Source organism: Amblyomma americanum, chromosome 8 (assembly GCF_052857255.1).
Source record: "Amblyomma americanum isolate KBUSLIRL-KWMA chromosome 8, ASM5285725v1, whole genome shotgun sequence".
Taxonomy (NCBI): Eukaryota; Metazoa; Arthropoda; class Arachnida; order Ixodida; family Ixodidae; genus Amblyomma; species Amblyomma americanum.
Window position 1 is genome coordinate 28,978,617 of NC_135504.1, and position 20,749 is coordinate 28,999,365.

General features: G+C 45.8%; 1 long non-coding RNA gene across 1 annotated transcript; it reads left to right on the forward strand.

Annotated features, from left to right (window-relative positions):
- The first annotated feature begins 693 nt into the window (after window positions 1-693).
- LOC144102254 (uncharacterized) lies at window positions 694-13,223 on the forward strand. The gene is made up of 5 exons (XR_013308192.1): window positions 694-723; window positions 7,489-7,518; window positions 8,862-8,877; window positions 11,604-11,707; window positions 12,967-13,223. It is a non-coding gene; the product is annotated as an uncharacterized LOC144102254 (long non-coding RNA).
- The last annotated feature ends 7,526 nt before the right edge of the window (window positions 13,224-20,749 follow it).

A 20,749-nucleotide genomic window follows, 5' to 3' on the forward strand; every position in this document is an offset into this window, starting at 1 on the left:
GGCAGAAGAGGAACACAGACAGGATGCGTGGACCCAGCATGCAGTCAAGGGACCTTGACCTAGACCGCTTATCCTGTGCGGTTAGCCCGAAAGGAAGATAGATAGCTGCAATACGTACCGTCATCACTTGCGTAAAAGGCAGCCCCGGTCACATGCGACGTAATACCTGCAACCTACTGCCAATTCACCCAAGGCTTGATTTTTAATTTTTTTTTACATCCGCTAATGCCTCCGTTTGGCTACTAGCTCACAAGCCTTCTCTCCTCCTGATCGATGCATCTGGTCAGTGACATATGATAAGATCTACGGTAATCTCACTACGGAAACTGAAAGTTGACGGGAAAAAAAAGGAACAACTTGACGGTTTCTTAGAGAACGCACCGGCTTTTATCAACTTTGTCCAAAGATTTTTATCGCTGTTAAAAAAAAATGAAGCTGCGAGTTCCATGTACTGTCGTCCTCTGTTTCCATCTTTCTCATTTCTCCAGTCTTTCACGTGATGGAACACCAGGTGGTCGAAATAGTAGTGGAGCCTTCTACTCATCGTCTCTGATACACTATGACTTGCTTTAGAACATAACACCCACACATCAATACCGTGTGACCTGTTTCCGTAATTAAGACAACCCTGGTGAACCTTCACGCCTAATTGCTGCTTGTTCTTTATTTCCCGTATTTCGCATCAAGCCTCCATCACAGTGGATCTACCTGTTGACGACGGCGGTAAGATTTATTCACTTTCCTCCTTCTATTAGCATCGTAACAGCGACAAGATGTTCATGCTAAACTATTCATTTACACCCCTTGAAACTGGGAACTAGCCCGAAGACTGGTCGCGCTGTATTAGAGAGGTCGGCAGGGATCCCTTGGGAACCTGCAAACTTCAGTGCGGGCGAAATGAGCTGGCGCTGTTGGGCCAGCTCGGTGGCACGCAGGAGGGACTGCCACGCATCTACGGTTGCTGAACTGTCAGCGTTGTGTTGTGTACATGTACACAACATGTTAAGGAATATTACCAGTTGTGAGCAGTGTTTGCACGTAGGCTCAATAAGATTTGGGAAAAGTCTCTATATAACTATGGCTCAGGGAAGGTTCCTGTTAGCATTTTGCGCCAATGGATGGCGTTGCGCCAGGAGAGTTGCCGATGTGCTGTGGGGTACAGAAACCGCTCGAACCGATAATGCTTTAGGGTCTCCGTGTACGCAACAAGTAGAGTGTGAGTGCCATGGGAAGTGTCAGAGGAAGCGGCAGGCTGAGTAGAGCGCTCCGCCCGGTGGATGAGTCATGCGACTGTGGGGTCCCGCTGAGCACCTCATGTCCTGGAGCCCGTATGGGAGGACGAGGTGTAGACGGTGAGGTTTTGGCTGGTTAGTTGGGTGTTTATTGGCGCTAGTGCTACTAGGGCCAAAGAGCGCCAGAACAATGTTTATCAGAATCTTGTTCAATAGTGAAAATGGTGTAATTATGTAACACTGCGCTCATTAAACAAATAAAGAAAATAAAAATCCAGTGCAAATGGCTGGGACAAGATCACGAGATCTAATTATCATTATTTAAAATGTGGTGTAATTATGGCGGTTAAAAAATTGAAATGGAGGCCGAATGTAGGGCATTGCCAAGAACAAGACGGCGAGGAGTTGCCTCCCACCGTGCATGGCTACGGCACCTCCTTGTCTGTGACAGTATACCCTTTAAATGATCTGATATAAAACAAGCTACACGAGCTTTAAAATTCCAGTGCTATTTAAAAATTCCATAACTTTGTCGAATGATACCGTAGGTTCATCACCTAAAAAAAAAAGAGAGGGATGGAATGGTACTTGATGTTTGTAAATGTTTGCAAAATGAGTATGAGGATGCGTTTCATTAAATGGGCAGGTTAAAATGATTTGAATGACTGCAGGCGGGCCACTGCAGTGCTCGCATTCCGGTGGTTCTGCTCCCATGAGCAAATAATTGTAGCTTAAGTGTGTGTGTGTCCGATTCGTTGTCCTGAATCTATGACTTCATAAAACCTGTTTTTATGATGGCAAACCTTCCATTCTTTTATGTTTGGCTTTATGAGGTGCATTTTATTATTTTTTCAAGGTTCCATTCAACATGCCATTTAGGTTTCAGCCGTTCGCTTAGTTGTTCCTTTATAGTCCTAACAGGGAATCTTCATTTTGTTGACATCGCTTCTGGTTGCATTTCCTGCCATGCAGTCTGCGAGCTCGTTGCTTGGAATCCCAACATGGCTTGGAATTCAGCAGAAATGTACCTTTTACCCGCGTATCGAAAGGTGATGAAGTTGTTTTAGTGTATGGAGTAAAAGAGGGTTTCTTGATCTTCGTTTCGAGCTAATTCCACTCGTGGTACTTCAGGAGTCTTTGTATATTACTGTGTTTTTATTGTGTTGATCACTTATTTTGTCCAGTGCTAATAATATTCCATGTAATTTCGCAGTGTCCACGCTTGCTTTTGGGTTAACTACAATGGCACGGCTGGTTGAACCATTTTGCACATCAGCTGCACTAACCCGGTCATGCGTTTTTGAGCCATCTGTGTATAAAGCTCTAAATTCGCTACAGAAAATTTATTAGATTTAAAAAATTCGCTTTTTATAAATACCAATAGTACAGCTTTCTTATCGTACTTGGCCAATGCAAAACTACAGTGCACGGGCGTTTTCATCCAGGGGGCGACGTCATTTTCGTGCGGGAACAGATGCTCTACAGAAAGATTGAATTCACGTAGTGTTGAAATCTGGGTCAGTTGGTACATGTTCAGGAGTAAAACCAGTCGAAAGACGGGACACAGCGAAGAGACGAGGCACACACACGACGACTGGGTGTGTCGTCGTGTGTGTGCCTCGTCTCTACGCTGTGTCCCGTCTTTTGACTGGTTTTACTCCTGAATTCACATAATTCGGCGGTCTGTGGCTGTCTGGTTTTAGCCTCATTCACATGGTTGGTATGTAGTTCCTCCTATTTCGGAAGAGAGTCGCCTGATGTGTATTTCCCATAATAGGTTTGCAGCGGTGTTCCGGCAATGAAAATATCTTTTGTGCGTATGTCAGTGTTAAGAACATTACTTGCGAATGCAAGGATGGTTCGTGGCATTCCACATATAGGCTTTGAATAGGTGACGTTCGGTATGCGCCTAAAGTAATACTTAAACCAGAATGATGAACGGGGTCTCTGAGCTTTCAATGTGGATGGTCGGGCTGGATAATAAACAACTCAACCATAGTCCATCTTTGAGTGAATCAGTGATCGGTATAGGCGGAGTAAGCAATACCTGTCTGCGCCCCATGTCTTGTGGGACAGAACTTTCAGGATATTTGTTGCTTTCTGAGTCCGGAGCTTCAGCTGTTTGATGCGTGGTCCGAATGTTAGTTTCGAGTCAAAAATAAAACCAAGAAACTTTTGCTTGGCTTTTACGGGGATGGTTTCCCTATTGAGATGCAGGGATGGATGCGGAAGCAGGCCTCGTTTGCTTGAGAAGCAGACTGAAACCGTCTTTTTTTTTTCTGGATAGAGCCTAGACCATTTTCAACCGCCCACTTTGTGAGGCGATTGACAGTTGCTTGTATTTGTCCTTCGTAAATAGCAAATTTCATGATGTAAAACTGATTAGCAGATCATCTACGTACAACGAGTGCTGCCCGCTAGGCGGGATGATAAGAATTCATGAATTTATTTTTGGGAAATGAGCGTCACAATCAACACGCCACCTTGGGGGACTCCATTTTCTTTAACGAACACATCATAAAGAGTGTAACCCAACCAGACTCTACAGATACGGAAAGAAAGAAAGTCTTCAATACAGCGGAGAATTTTTCCTGCAGTTCCAGTGTTGACGAGGTTCTGGAGGATTCCATACCTGCAGGTTGTGTCGTATGGTTTTTATAGATTAAAAAATATCGACAGACAGTATTGGCCATTTGCGTGCGCCTCCCGGACTCCCACACAGGAATCGATCTATTCGCTCGTTCATTACTAAAATGTACACTAGCCTTGCACTGACGAGACGTTCAAAGGTTTTGCAGAGGCAGCTGGTCAAAGTTATCGGACGATCGCTTTCTGTGAGGCATCGGTCTTTTTCCGGCTTGGGGATTGGAATGACAATTGCAGTTTTTCATTCATTAGGCATGCTTTACTTTTGTTCCAAATACGGTTAAAAAAGGACAGCAATGATTCAAGTGAAGAAGGAGCAGATTTTGCAGCATGCTATAATGAATTTCATCTGGACCACCTGCAGTCGCCTTGCAGTCAGCTAACACGGTTTCCAGTTCATACACTGTAAACTGGTAGTTGTACTCTTCGCTTGCGCTGCGGTGTGGAAGGCTCCTTTTTTTCGGCGTTTTCTTTATTTTTCAAAAACTTCTGTGTATATCCTGCAGAACTCAATACACTACAGAAATGTTCTCCCAAGATATCTGCCTGTTCTTTAAGGGACGTAGTCCTAGCATCAGCTTTACTAAGAGAGATCGTAAACGCCTTGTTTTCACCATCATCTTGCGTGTTTTTACCCACACTAGTTTATCTGAAGTACGACTGCTTACTCCAGAAACGTACTTTTTCCATCACCCGTCGTTTGCTTTCCGCCGAACATATATAACGCCCTTTCCCTTTTGTTTCTTTTTAAATGTTATGACATTTGTGATGGTTTGAAATCGTTTGAATATCTTCCATGCCTTGTTTTGTGCTTTCCTCATTTGACGGCAGTCTTCATTCCACCGCGGTTTTGGACGTTTTGGAACATTTCCACTGGAACGGGAGATTGGTCTTGAAGCTGCATAAATGATTACCTTTATTATCTTGATCTTGATCTTATTCTGATCTTATTATCTGGATTATCGCCATATTTTCTTCATCTCTAGTTAGATGTGAGAGACCTTCGTGTGTTATTGTGGCATATTCTTTAAACACATCCCACTTGGCATGCTCCAGCTTCCACCATGTAGGCCCAACAAACAGCGTTGAGAATAACGGCCTGAGGGGCGAGTTGGTGCATGATGAAATGAACGGCTGCGCAAATCAAGACGCAGACTATGAGTGTGTTGGATGTATTCATCCCCGAGCAAAAAAGGAACTGCTTCCGTACGTATCAGCGCACTCAAAGACAGTTAAAAGGGCTATCGCTTCTCTTTGCCTCGAGTCTGCATTGCTTAAGTCCTGTGCTCACATGGCTGACGCTAGCTTCAACCATCAGATCGAAAGGCTTCAAATGGCTGGCTTCCCGTGTTCTGTCGTTTGCAGCGTAGCAGAGACCCTCCTTCAAAAAATGAAAGGCAAGAAGAAAAAATCCCTTGCTAAGCCGGGATCAAGAAGACCACAAGTGGTCCCCTATATACACCGAGTGCCGCACAGTTTGAAGTAGGTTGATGGCCGGTTCGACGTTCCTGTCGTTTTTTCCGCGCCCAAAAAGCTGAGCGGGTTATGTTCGCGGATCGGCCAGAAGAAGAAAGCCCTGTGCGAAAAGAGGCACGGCAAGCAATTCGTATCCTGTGCTGTCGGAGTGGTTTATGAAATCCCACTGACGTGTGGAAGGGTCTGTATAGGCCAGCCGGGTCGCTGCATGAACGGCAGGGCACGGGAACATGAGAAAAACGTTAGAAAGCGGAGGCGGGTCAAATTTGCCTCCTCATTGCAGAGACTGCAAGTGTGAGCCGGTGCTTAACGGAATAAAGATTCTGGGCAGGAGTCGCGATCAGGTGGCGCGTGAAATACTTGAGGCCTTTATGATAAAAAAGAAAGGAAGCACATGTGTCAGCGACGCCTCGCTATTCCTCCGTAGAAATGAAGTTTCCTTCCTAGACAGTTTTTTGTGACGTCATGTTCTGTGCTACTTTTCAGCCTAGCATTTCTAGCGGCCGTCTGCTGTTTGTTTAGGTGGGTTGTTAATTGTTTTATTGGTTTTATCTTTCTTTTTCTGACTGCTTTTGCTTCATATGTTTGACTCTGTTTTTGCTACAATTGTTATTGGTTTTTTACTTTTTATATTTTGTTTTTTTGGTTTATGACTGCTTTTGCTTCTTCTGTATGACTCTGCTGTTGCTGCGATTGTTTGACACTGTTTTTGCTAAAAAATGGCCCCTTTGTTTCGTTTTTTTTTAATTCCTTTGATCAGAGTTGTCTGTTAGTCTAATCTGCAGTATATAGTCTGTTAACCTGATGTAGCGGCTTTTCATACCACGTGCTGGGTTCGAAGTGATAATGGGATGAGTATCATGCTTGAGCGGAACTGTTTAAATATGCCACCTGTCCATAGAATAAACAGTTGGTAGTGTGCGCATGTGGTGTCTCTTTCTTGTCTGTGTCCTGATTTACGCAGCCGTTCATTTCATCTGCAACTAACGATTGGGACATAAGCAGCAAAGTAGGAAAGGAGGAAGCGGTGCAGGGTATTTGGGTTTCACCGCCATCCACTCAGATACATCCACGGCAGAAAAATGCGTTTTCCCATTCATTACTAAGTGGCCTTGTCATGCGTCAGCTGCTGCCACATTATGCCCGCAAGCTTTTCCAATCTCATCTTCCCACCTTCTCTTCGAATTGGCGGCGTTGCCCTAAAAGAACACCGGTTATCCTTCGTTAGCATTAGATAACTTACCAATGTCCGTTTCTTCTTAATTTGGGCTGTAGGATGTTATTACAGCGAACGCTTTACTGGCTGCGAACTTGCAATTTCGCCGTGGCGGTGCTCCGAGGAGGCACATGACGTCACAACGCGCACTTAGCCGCGGATATTTCTCCCTCTCTCTCTCTCTCTCTCTGGCTCCCTAGTCACTATTGCGCATGCGCCACTAGTAGCACTGAGCCACCGGTGTTCCGCAGCTACGCAGCGCCGCGCCTTTCCTCGAAAATCCAACTTTCAGTTTTCTCTTCTTTCCCTCCCTCCTTTATCCCTTTCTTTGCGGTGCGGTTCGGGTGTCCACCGAGATATGTGAGACGGTTACTCTGCCATTTCCTTTCCACAAAAACCAAACAAAACAAGTGAGTGGACGGCGTTCATAGAGTTCATTGCAATTGGAAACTTTGCAAAGGCCGTTCATTTTCACGAAAGGAAAAGAGCACAGCCGGCTCCGTGGGTCAGTGGAGACCTCAATCTCGCTTTCGCTTTGTATATCCTGGATTAGCAGAGCTAATGCACCGTAATTTTTTTGGAAACCTTTTGATAAAGCTGTATCACCTTCCCTTAGCAGCACGGCCACCCTCTGGTGTATTCTTGTGGCTAATTAATCCCTAATTATATAGAGAGCATAGCGGAGGTGTCCTAACGTAGACTTATGCTGCATCAGTGGCTGCCTGCTGCGCAAGCGAAGTGGCAGCTCGGTGGATGTTGTGAAGCGTGCAATACCCGCTTTTTCACATGTATCAGATTATACGGGCTGCGTCGACGTTAGTGCGTCTACGCTATGCCAAAACTTTAAAAAACCAGTTTTAAACATATTGCTTACCCTCGTCAGCTGTGCAATCGTGACTACCCTTTTTGTTATCTTAGTATTTACAGCCCAAACGCCCACGTTCAACGGTAAGTATAGATGTTGGTGATTGCAGCCAGTGATTACAGAGGCTGCTAATGCGGTTGACGCTAAGAACAAAGGCGATGGAAAGAACCGCGAACAGAGCGGAGCCTACCATTGCAAAACTGGTCTATAGACGCTCTATAGACTACTTATAGACTTTATTGCCTTCCTTTAGATATTTCTTTTTCTCTATGCATACACTGCACACTGTCTGTAGGCAAAAGTCTACTAAAAGTGTATGGCCATAAATCTATAGATTGTCTATAGAGTGTCTATAGGATTTGCATTGCCTATAGACTGTTCTCTAGGGTTTGTCTATAGATAGTCGATAGACTTTATAGACAAGAGCCTATGGACAGTCTATAGACTCTAAACACATATTTGTAAGGTGGGCGCTACGTTCTTGGCATTTCTTTTTATCACTCTTTTACTTCGACGGCAGCAAAAAGACGCTAGAGTTTTCCGTAATGCATTCCAGGACGACTTTCACGTCTTTCCTTACCACCCTGGTAAAAACGCGATCAAACTAAATTAGAACAGCGGAGCGCGTCGGCGCCATGGTAGTACATTGCGCATGGTATTTGGCAGTCAAATCCTATACGAGGAAACATTTCTTGCCATTCGACACCGAAGCTAAATAATTGAGACAGTGGACAACAAAGGATAATTAAAGGGGGGTAAGCATAACAGGACTTTGTGCGGGAACATATTTGATTCTTTATGAGATTAATAATCCTGATGAGGGAAGAACACGACGGACCTTCTGTCGAAGTTTACAAAAGCTCAAAACAAACTTTTAGCTCAGATTGCGTCAGCGATACTCATTAACTCACTCGTTATGATGGAGATCATAATAGAAATCAAAAGTATTATTGATTTCTATGCAATATATATCAAAGTTTATGGAAGATCTAAACTAGTAACTTTCCTTAGCTCTCAGAATGGACGGGCCCAATTTTTAATACAGCAAGCATTAAAGGCGTGGTGGTGGAAAATATGTGATGTTTGTCATAAAAGTCGCCCACTGATTGGCTGGAAGTGAGGTCACCTGACGCGATGGGTCCCATTGGGTGAAACGAAGGGATCGCATCGGACAGAAAGTGAGAAGTAGGCGCTTCGATGCATCTTCGATGTGCCCGTGTGCCAGCCGTTAACTCTAAACACTTAAGGGAAACATCTAAATGCCATCTAGATGACCCGCAAATATTTCTGGCTCTGCGCATACAGACCAGTGGCGTCCATAAACACAATCGTAAAAGAATTACATAAAACTTCATGAAAAGCAGCAATAGCTTCTAATGTCAACAGATTATATAATTAGGCATCCTTGTGAATTTTTCTGCTTCAGATTCAACGAATGAAGAGTAAGTACAAGTTCTCCTGAAGTTTTTAATTTTTTCCCGCGCGTACCAGTCGATATTGGGACATCAAAATAATGCCATGAAAACGAGAAAGGCCAACTACATCAGGCACGCTCAGAGACCATGGGTAGGTTGGGGCTGCATAAAAAGTATAGACACCAGAAAATGTTGTCTGCGTGTTTTTTTTTTCGTTTTAACTCATGCTTTAAAAGTTAATGTAGATGGGTCACCCTTTGGTATTGCCCTACGAGCGCCAAATGACTTGTGGTTCAATTTCTTATTTATGCTGCTTGGACATCAGTTTCCGCAACCTAATGGTGGCTGTGACGATTAAGGATTGATTAGAACAAGTAAGGCGTGAATAAAACTTAAGTACAGTCGTTGATACGTAGTTTTAGTTGACTACAGCGCCTAAGCCAACCGGCTTCAAGATATGGAACAATAACAAGTGAGGTGTTAGCTTTCATATTATACTTTTTCATGCCTCACTTGATCTAAACACACCCTCAAGTCACAGCCATCGTCCGGCTGGTGAAACCAGGACCAAAACAGCCCGAGAATGTCTCATGCACCATTAAGCGAAAGAAAGCACGCAAGTAATAAAGTTCCTGCAGTACTTTAGACTTGAAGCAGTGGGGACGGCAAGTGCAGCCTCTCATTAGTGTCTGTTAGGACTCTGCTTACTTTTGTTAACTGTTAGTGATACATAAAATCTCGGACCAATTCAAAGAGAAACCGTACTTCGCAGTCTGTTTTAAATGCATTGAACACCGCAGTTTTAAACCTACAGCATTGATTTCGTCTCCCGCTGGCTGTGACATAGCAAGAAAGCATCATGAGCACTCAACTTACTGTGAAGCAAATGCTACCCTGTCTTAAGCTGGCATTCACAAAACCGTCAAAACCCGCGTGCAACCACAATAACCCACTGAGTATGCGCGGTTGGTCTCTGAGCGCACGCAGTCTTCGGCCGTTCTTTTGTGCTGAGCTTCAGTACTAAGTGTCACAGGAACAAAATCTTTGTGCGCCAAACTTAGTTTCAGTGACTGGATTACCGCTTACTCGAACGTACTTGCAACTCGTAAGGGGCTGGGCGCCACCCTTATATATATAAACAAACAATCGGCATGTATGCTGTCTTAGTCCCTTAAGAGAAAAAATTATGGGAGCACTTTGACAATCTGAAGTGCGGCAAAGCGAAAGCCTTTGGACTTGGCGACTGCGATTCTAGCTTCGCAGATTCCCATACCAGTGGCACTCCCAAAGGAATCTTTCTACCTAGCAACACTTTCGATCTAGACGACGTTGTTGGCGTTTGCGGTCTGCTTCTCTGGCCTAATTCTTCTCTGGCTTCTGGCTTCTCTGGCTTCTCGCTTCTCTGGTGGTGACATGCAGGTGGCGCCACCACCACGCGCCGTTACCATGACGACCTCGGGTGTGACGCCACCCTCTCCCATCGCTATATCGACGAATTTGGTTGTTCGCTTTGTTTTTTCGCTATAATTGGCTGTAATAACTTAACTAATCGATCTACAGTCATAAAACTTAGCGTGCGGGTTAAATGTTGTCCCCTCTATCTGATGCTATTATTCGTTTTATGCTATCCTGATTATTTTTTGCGTTATTTGTGAAAGACAACGTTACACAGGATGCGCGAGTATGAGCCATTAAAGGCTTGTGCCTTAATATCAATAATCTCTAGTTAGAAGAACCAAGTACAAAATGAAAGTTTATACGGGGTGCTTATGAGCTGCTCACTTCCTCTGGAATTGCCACCATGGTTGCCATGGCTTTAAGACCAAGCTCGGTTGTGCAATGTCTCATAATGAAATAAAACCGAGGCTCACCTCACCTCATTTTTATTTCCACGTCATAAAGGTCGCAGCGGTGAAGCGTTTCAGCTGCTGGACAAAGGTAAAGGAAGTGAAGTTTCATCCAAAAATCCTGATAGGCTGGCATACAATATCAATTCCCCTTTGGTAGTGCATTAAACCACATGCCTTTTTCTCATGTGCTGTTCACAGGCAGCTCCTCCCATATAATGCTGCGCTGGTATACGAGCAAACAGCGCAGGTGCTATCAGCAGGTATCTGAGCAATGACAGAACTGCCTGGTCCAATTTATATTTTCATGCTAAGCTATGGAAAAAAAATGGCATGGTGCGCAGCTTATTTCTCTTTCGCTGCAAGGAAAAAAGAATGCTAGGAAGCCTGTAAGCACCTCTTATTAAGCAACGTAGCGGCGTCCACTTTGGACCTAAGTTAAGCAGTTTCAGCCCTCTCCCCTTTCGTGGGAAAGAGATGGGGCTTCGTGTAGTTCGTACGCACGTTCCCGAAATTACCAAGAATAAGCTATTAGTCCCCGCTATTTTTAGATCCGTTAAAAAAAACTACTCATTGCATTCAGCGCGAAAACTTATGCGAAAACTTTATCGAGTGTCAGAACCGCAGCGGTGGCCTCGTGGTTGAACATCCGCCTCGCATGCGGGAGGTGCGGGGTTCGATTCCCAGTGCTGCCGGGGGACCCACCGACAATACAGTCGGCACAAGCTTCTCCTGCCCTGGTGCTCGGCTTTATCAGGGTTAAAAAGATTGGGGAAATGATCTTTGACCCCACCTAGAGCAAACAAAAAAATACCTAGTGCCATGGCGCTCTTTGGCCGCAGATGTCTTTGCGCCATAAAAGTTCACTATCATCATTTATCGAGTGTGCACTGTTCTCGCGTCTAGGCCAGCCGACTCGTCGCACGACGTCTGTGGGCTCCTGTGCTGTGCCTGCTTCGGCCTCATTTCCGTCATGTGCGTCGCTCTCATCATGGCATTCAACATGACACGTGAGTTCCGTGTGCGTTGGCGCACCTGCCACTTACGGTGCCGTCAACTGTCTTCTCCTCTAACCAAACCACCATTTCTACCCCCTCCCTTAGGGCTGCGGACCTGACAGTAGAGCCCATTTGGTTAAAAATTCCCCGATTTATTATTTCCTTTATGGAAAAATTTTATCCCCAATCACACCTAACCAGATGAAAGTTGTCAAGGATTTCTCGGAGTATCGCCAATTGAGCGCTTATATCATACGTGCCGGTTATATTGCCGTTACAATCTACACTGAGTATTACCGCGCATGAGAGCAAGCTATGCAAAAAAAAAACTGGTTGGATTTCAACTTCCGCTACTCCTCCGTAAACTAATCGATGTGAACATAGACATAGAAAGCATTAGCTACACTAACCTCCTCGACTTCCTTCTCCGCGAAACTTTCCTTTCTTCGTGTCTATTCGTCACGCATGTGTAAACATTACCTTTTACAATAAGTGTCTTACAAGCGTTATTTTGGTTTCAATGATTGTTGTTTTTATGGGCGTTTTCTTTTCCTAAGCGAACTGCTGTTTCGTGCTCACGTTTATGTGAACTTTGCCTTTGCTCTTTCTTTTTTTTCTTAACATAGTTGTTTGCTGTCGGGACAGAAGTGCCGTCGTATACCGCTGCTCCCTTGCTGTAAAGGGGGTGGGAACTTTGTCAAGCGTTAATCGCTTTTATTCCCCGCCCCCCTATAAACATACGGTGATGAAAATAAATTTGTTGTTGTCGTTGTTGTTGTTGTTGTTGTTGTTGTTGTTGTTGTTGTTGTTGTTGTTGTTGTTGTTGTTGTTGTTGTTGTTGTTGTTGTTGTTGTTGTTGTTGTTGTTGTTGTTGTTGTTGTTGTTGTTGTTGTTGTTGTATTACCCCTAGTGGGAGACAAAGAATCGTGTCGTGTTGCGCAATGCACGTAATACGAGTGATTTTTTGTGCCCCACATATAAAGTTCTACACACTGCATTTTGAAAACCCGGCGAGAACGATGTGAATACTGAATTCTTGAAATATGCCCTCAAATCTAACAGAATACTTTTGAAGTTCATTAAAACAGACTTCGGCCTCCGACCGATCTCGCATAGTCTGTATATAACAGACACCGCTATAAAGATATCGTCATTCTGTGTGCGTTTACAGTCGACACTAAGTAGCTGATTCATAAATTTATAAACAATAAATCCGAAATGGAAGCGATTCGGAAGCGAATCCTTGTACTAATATCGCAACGTTTGCGCAGTGGAGACTGAAGACATAGACCTGGACAGCGACGAAGGACGAAGCTCGGGCCAGTCGGACCGGCTCCCCGAACGCAGGAGACCGGGCCTCGCGAAACCTCCGTCCAGACCCGACGGGGGCAGCACGCTAAACCCGTCGACGGCGCCAACACTCGAGACACAACCATCTGTGCCATCAAGCCAGGGCCCTGTGCCGTCAACCACACACCCGGCCGTACCGCCTTCACAAACGTCCACTGCCTCAACCAAGGCTGGTTAGTGCACTATGAAGGCTAACGCAATTTCGACTGCTCCATGTGGAGCAGTTTTCCTTGGTGCATGTCGGAAAATGTTAATTTTACTTGTCGACCCTGATATGGTTGGCGTGCTTCACGCTGGTCTTTCCAGAACAGAACACTTGCGCTCACTGCGCTCTTGTTCTATGCACGAGAGTGGAACCTTGTCAGCAATCCAAGGATCCGATGTCACTTGCAGAATGGCCAAAGCAGCTCTCCTTTTTCTGAGCGAGATTCGGGCATCTCTACACAACCCTGCGCATTCGTGACTCTACTATTGTTTGTGCCGTGAGATCCACAATCTGTTCTGTTTGATGCGGTGAACTTTTTCCTGAGTTGAAACCGCTCAGTGAGCGCCAGCACCGACAGTAACAATGACAAAGCGCATTCTCCTCAGGAGATGCTCAACAAAGAGCGAAAACCACTTGCTGCAACGTTGTAGGCACCGGCTGTTCGGATTGCGGGGTATGCCATGTATGTATGTGCGAATGTATGTAGTGGTCGGTTTCGATGGAGGCGAAATTTTAGAGAACATTGCATTGCTCAATGTTACTGCACGTCAGTGCCCCAGGTGGTAGAAATTAACCGGATACCTCCACTATGGGCCCCTTATAGCCCGAATCGCTTTAGGGCGTTAAACTCTATTCAAAGCACCCAAGTTTAGAAGAGCCGATAAGAGCAAAATACTTTGCTCGCTGTGCGCAATGCCGTGCTAACTACTGAGCTTGGTGTAGAAACAACTGATGTGACAACACGGAGAACACCATGCTGGCTCTGACAAAAAGCTCGCTCCTAAACTCTGCCGTAGTGGTGCCGTAGTAATTTGAGCATCCGGCACACAAGCGTGAGGTATGGGGTTCGATCCCCATTACCACCGGGAACCCAGCGATGATGCATGAGTACAAGCTCTACATTGCCCTGGAGCTCGGCTCATTAGTGTGAAGTGCTTGGCAAATTTGTCTCTTACACCCTCTTGAGTAGACGATGGATACGTTGTACCAAGGAGCTTTTTCGGCAAAGCTGCCAGTGCGCCATTAAAAACAACCTCTGGAGTCAGCAAGGTGACAACCATCGCGTGTCATTTCTGTTCTTGCCAAGTACCGCTGGGGACTTCGCCTTTACGAAGTCCCTCCGTCACCCCTTGTCCACGCGATTTATGGCGGTTTACCCGGGCAGTCTGAAGCGCACATTTCGCGGTCAGCGTAAGCAGGCCTTAGCCAGGACAAGTGCACACGGTCACAACATGCCCACACGTACTGAACACAGATCATAAGCACGAACTACCAAAAAAAAGCATTCGTTCCCTCTCTTCCACTCCGAAATGATCCCAGGCCCTGCCGCAGCACCGTTTCTTTGCACCGTGACCGTGGTACAGTACCAACCCTATCCGCCAGACGGTCTGTGCGGCGTGCTCTTCTATGACTCACTGTACCGCGACAACGGCAGCAAGCTGCCCGTGGATGCGCAGACAGACGCGGGAAAATTCATCCACTTGGCGGCGCAGGCGCAGCTTACGTCCTTCGGAGTGTCCTTCGCCATCGAGTAAGTGGCGCTCCGTAAACAGGTGGGCCTCGTGTCGGGGGGTAGTCGCTTTCCCGGGATGACACCCCCCATGACATCCGTGCGAGCCTCACTACATGCATATGTATAAAATATGTGTTTACACAGGAAGGCACGTATTTAAAAAAAAACTGCCCTCCCGAAATCAGGAATAAGCGTGAAATAGGTTTTACTGCGACGTGGTACTATCGCGTATCCTTCTGCGGCCTTAGCTTGGCGCTCGCCTTCCTCACCTACACTTTCAGCTTCGTGAGCGGCCGCATGATCGTGGTGTTGTCGAATCAGTCGAGCGGTATTCTGCTCTTGTGTAGAACTCCAATATGGCTACCTCTGGACCGAAAGATTTCAGCCATGCTCCTAGCTCACCTTCGCTGTTCTGATGGCGACAGCATCAAAATAGAATGATTAAAATAGAACGAGCGCAGCGGGTCCCTCCCTTGTTGTTAACGGCAGGAATATCGGGCGGATCCGAAGTACAAGGGTCTAATTCACTCTGCAACCGCCAGCAAATAGAGCTGAACTATATGGTCTGCTTACGGTTTCTAAGAAAAAAAGTTACTGTCTGCAACTTCACATTTTGGCGTGTATGCGCAGATGTAAGAACGTAGTTTGTGCATCTTCCCAAAGCCGACTGTGCATAATAAAATTCGGAAGCAATGAAATTCGAATAATGAAGGGCGTGAAGCAGGCAGACACGATCTCGTCAATGCAATTCACGGCCTGTTTACAAGGCGTATTGCGAGGCCTGGATTGGTAACTGTTGGGGATAAGAGTCAACAGAGAACAACTAAGTAATCTGCGATTCGCTGACGACATTGCCTTACTAAGTCACTCAGGAGATGAACTACAAAGCATGATCAATGAGTTAGACAGGCAAAGCAGAGCGGTTGGTCTAGAAATTAGCACGCAGAGAAACCAAAGTAAAGTTCAGCAGTCTAGCAAGGAAACAGCAGTACACAGCTGGCAACGAGGTGCTGGAAGTGGTAAAGGAATACTTAGGGCAGGTAGTGACAGCTGATCCGGATTATGAGAGGGAAATAGCTAAAACTATAAGAATGGGCGGAGGGCATACGGCAGGTTCTCTCAGATCATGAGTAGAAGTTCACCAATATCCCTCAAGAGAAAAGTTTACAGCAGCTGTATATTACCAGTACATACCTACGGGGCAGGAACGTAAAGGCTAACGTAAAGGATTCAGCTTGAGTTAAGGACATCACAGTGAGCCATGGATAGAAAAATGATAGGTGTAACGTTAAGCGACCGGAAGCGGGCAGAGTGTGTGAGGGAACAAACGCCGGTTAATGACATCCTAGTCCAAATAAAGAGGAATAAATGGGCTTGGGCAGGGCATGTAATACGAACGCATGATAACTTCTGGTCATTAAGAGTAACGGGGTGAATTCCAAGGGAAGGCAAGCGTAGCAAGGGGTGGGAGAAAGTTAGTTGAGTGGATGAGATTAAAAAGTCTGCGGAGATAGGGTGACCGCAGCTGGCAAAGGACAGCGTTAATTGGAGACATGGAAGGGACGTTTGCCGTGCAGTGGGCGGTGTCATGCTGATGATGAGTTTTATATTAGGCATTTCTAAGTATCTAATCCTGTACGCATCGTTAAAATGGCATTTTCGATCCTTATTTTACACAGTGCCACCGACACAGTACTTTGTCTATGCGGAATTATGACCAAAAAGACGCCGTGCATTAAAAAAACCACTCCTTACCACTACTACTGCTGTTTCGTCTCATTCGCTTTTAGGTCGACGCATATCGAAACGGAATACACGACGCATGCATTCCAGGCTGGCCTGGATCAAGTCTGGGGACAAAGGATATCACACTTCGGATTCTTGAACGCCTACCTGGAATACACTTCCGTTGGCAACATAACTAGAGCGCTGCACGTGCTAAAGGTATTTAATCCATACTTATGATTTCGTTTTTTTTCAGTCATGACGCAGTGTCTTGTCGCATATTAGATCAAGTTGTGGTCACAATGAAGTGCTTCAGTAATAGACAATGCTGTTTAAAGTGTACTTTTTGAAAGGCGAATCAAGGATGCTAGATGTGCTTCAAAAGTGAATTAAATTAGAATCAAATACCCGTGCACTTTATCAAAGACCTTCTCTTGAAGCGCCGGCGCCAGCTGGCACCAAAAGCAGAAGCTGTGGTACCTAGGTGGATGCTGTGACGTTTGTCAATGCTGTAAAGAATGCTGGCTGAACACCTCTATTCTGCCCCGTCGCGAACATGTGATTATGGCCTCCGAAGCTGCGCCGCCTTCCGAGAACTTCGCATATCCTACGTCATTTCTACCCTAGTTCTCCAACATAAATATAAAAAATTGCAAACGGTGTTGGCCTCGGTCTGCTTCTCCCTTAGCACAAGGTTGGCGTTTTCAAGTACATCGTTCCTTACGGTAACTGAAAGCTGTCACGCTGAAGTCAAATAGTCCGTCGCGAAGGGATGCTTGGCCACCCTACTGATCATCGAAAAAATTTGCCGTTATTGCGACGGATGCACTTTGCGGTATTGTTACCGATTAAAACAGACTATATACTGAGTACCCTCTTTAAAAGCCCCCTCCCCGCCGAGCCCTTCCTTCTCCGAGCTTGCTTCAGTGAACCATAGCTTCGTTTTGGGTTATTGCTCTGTTTTTATATCGAGGTGAGGGACCGCGAAGCGACAAAGACGCCAGTCTTCGTTTTCAGCGCCAATCCTGCTCGTCTTCGTGTTCGTCCTTGATCATTCGCGATGGGTACACTCGACATACCTTTCAGCAATGAAACATCGTTCACAGTAGCACCGCCGCATACAATCCGCGCACAAATGGCATGACTCGGTACACTTTACGCACCATAGGTGTTATGATGGCTACGTCTGTTGCATTGAATCAATGCAACTGGTACCACCTTTCACTATCTGTCAGCCTGGCTTAAGAGTGTGCCACGCAAGCCATTAAAATGGATTCTACCCATACTTTTGCGTGCATGGCTGCAAGCCTCCCTTCACGATGTACACTACTCCCCATACCGATGTCAGCCCCCCAATTTCCGAACGTTTTTCCCACCCGCCACTTATGGCGAAGAAGGTTGCCAGCTTGCTGATTCTTTCGCTACTCCCTCTCAGAAGCGTAAGAAATTGGCTGTGGTTTAGCTCTGGTTAACCCTAGTTGAATTGCGAAAGCATCGTTTCCTCGCCACGTTGTCTACGCATCGTCTCAATCCGACACTCTCGAGAACACAAACCGGTCTCTTCCGCAGTTGAAGAGTCACTCCGGGACGTGGCACGACTTCTTTTAGCCGCATCTTCGTTACGACGCTTCTCGAGTCATGCGGTTCGTTCTTCTGGCGTCTCATGAACGCGTTGTCTCTTCCTCACTTCGTTCTGTCCTTGTTGCGCCTCTTTCGCGCTCTCCATAACTACAATACACTGAGGCAAAGCTTATATATATATATATATATATATATATATATATATATATATATATATATATATATATATATATATATATATATATATATATATATATATATATATATATATATATATATAATATATAATATATATCCCTCCCCCGAAGCAACACCTGCTCTCCGTTTACCCCAGCGGAGCACTTCTGGTGGAGCGAGCGGCGACGGCAGCGGCGTCGACGGCGACGCCATCTGTTGGAGCGCGGCTGCGGCGTTGCTAGGCAATGGCGGCTCAAGGTCGTTCGTGGGCCACGGCATATGACATACGTCATACGGCTAGACTAGCCTAAATGGCTCGTTGGCTGGAGTAGTAAATCTTTCGCTTTAAAAAGCAGCCGCTATCCTCCTGAAGTTCATCCACACTCTCGGAAACCTTGGTCTGGCTATGGGCATCGTCTTTAGGGCCCGGCCAGCCCTCCAAACTTGTCAGGACGTACCATGGACACCTGCAGCTTTCTAGAGCAAACATCCGCAGTCAATTACCTAAAGAAGGTCCTTTTGCCGTCCTCTGTGAATTGTCGCCTAGGCACAAAATTGTCCACGGCGGCGGACTAAAACCCTGCTAAGGCTCCGCTATAATCACCTCCCTGGAATAGTCGCAGCAAAGGTCATCGGCTACGGAAGCCTTGGCTATCGATGCAAAATAAAAAAGGCAATGACAAGCTGACAACTGTAACGACAGTCAGGCGCTCACGCGTGCTATCGGGACTTGTGGCCCGTAGTGGGTGCGAACATTTATTGTCTCAAAAGGAGGTTCTCTGTGTGAGAAGGGGACACAGTTCAGGGCTCCTGTGGCCTTTTCAGTCAGCTGGACACTGTGTACCAGCGGGGGATTCCAGGCTAGAGAAGGATATTGCGAATTTTCACTGATAAGGGTTGGGGATAACTGGGGCTGCCTTCACTTAAGGACAAGCCCGTTAAGCGTAATTTAGGGTGGGGTGTGGATCGCAGAGTGGCATTTATTCGGGTAGAGTGCGGGTTATGTGATGTTAAGGAGGCTAATATGGACAGGTGTTGGTTTGGAGCTGCCTCTATGCTACTGCTTCCTCCCGCGTCAGGTGTTTGTGGGGCGGGAGTAAATCTCTCGGTCGAATCGGTGGCATTGAAGGGCAGCACTCTGCTTTAGGGCTTTAGGAGCAGCGGTTCCGATAATATTGAGCCGTCGTGCGGGGCTAGGCTTGCATAAGTGCTGGTGATAGCATGAGCATGCTGGTTTCCGCGAAAGGACTGGTGATCATGTGTTCAAAAAAGAAACATCCGGTACTTAGTGCTCAATGAACTCACGGTGTAGTAGTCGGCGAGGATGTATTCAGATTCCCCCCTGTGGGCTGGAAACTATAGGGAGTGCGATAGTTCCCTCTTCTGCCTCCAGAGTGCTGGTGCTGCGTACGGCGGCGGTGGTTACTGTCTGCAGTGTATGACTAATGGTGCACAATGTGCCGCGTTGGTATATCTGAAGTTGGGTAGGCTCACGTACCATCTCTGTAGGAGTGCAACTCTGGCCGGTCGCTGAACGTTTCGATAAAAGACTGTGCAGTTGCGAGGGCGCGCTAAAGCGGCTGCAGTGCGGTACGCCGCTGAAACTAAAAGTTATTATATATGCTCTGAAGCCTCTTGGTAATGAAGATATGGATACATAGGCGGAGCGCCTCACTATCACTTCGACAGTTGTTCGGAGGCAGGACGGCAGCCTGGCACGTTCCTCGCTGTGCGGTTTCTTCGCTCCGCGGTTTGCGTAGCTGTTAATAGCCGCCCTTAAAAAATATTTTTTAGACAGTCCATTGACTATCTCTAGACTTTAGTCTATGAAGTGCATAGACTCGCTATAGTCAAATCCTAGACTAGTCTATATACAGTCTATATATTTATAGCCATGCACTTTTCGTAAACTTTTGTCTATAGACAGTACACAGACATGTCTACTGAGAGTCTAATAGGCACAGACTTGTAGACAGTCTATAGACCTAGACTTATGGCCGTACACTTCCTATAGATTTCCGTATATAGGCAGTCTATAGACAAATGCGTACTGAAAGTCTAGTCTATAGACGATCTATAGACTTGTGGCCACACACATTCTGTACATTTCTGTCTATAGACAGTCTATACACAAAAGTCTAGAGTGTGTGACCATAAGTCTAGATCGCCTATAGATTGTCTGTAGGCCTCTGCCTACAAAACTTTCAGTAGACCTTTGTCTATAGACGGTCTATAGCAGTCTACAAATGCTGAAAAAAGTTATCGCAAGGTCTTCACAAAAGACATTGCGAACAACGTACTTACAAATTCAGTTTATATCTAAGCTTTCCAGGCTAGGAATATGCAATATATGCACTACAGGAATGCTCCACATTGTACAAATAAATGTTGAAAGTAACGGTCCGAATAGTTTCCTCAGAAGCATTCTTACGACCTGTTTTCTGCAATCAATCATCTGGACACGTTGACCTGTGCAGCGCAAAGGAAGGAATAATATAGGGGG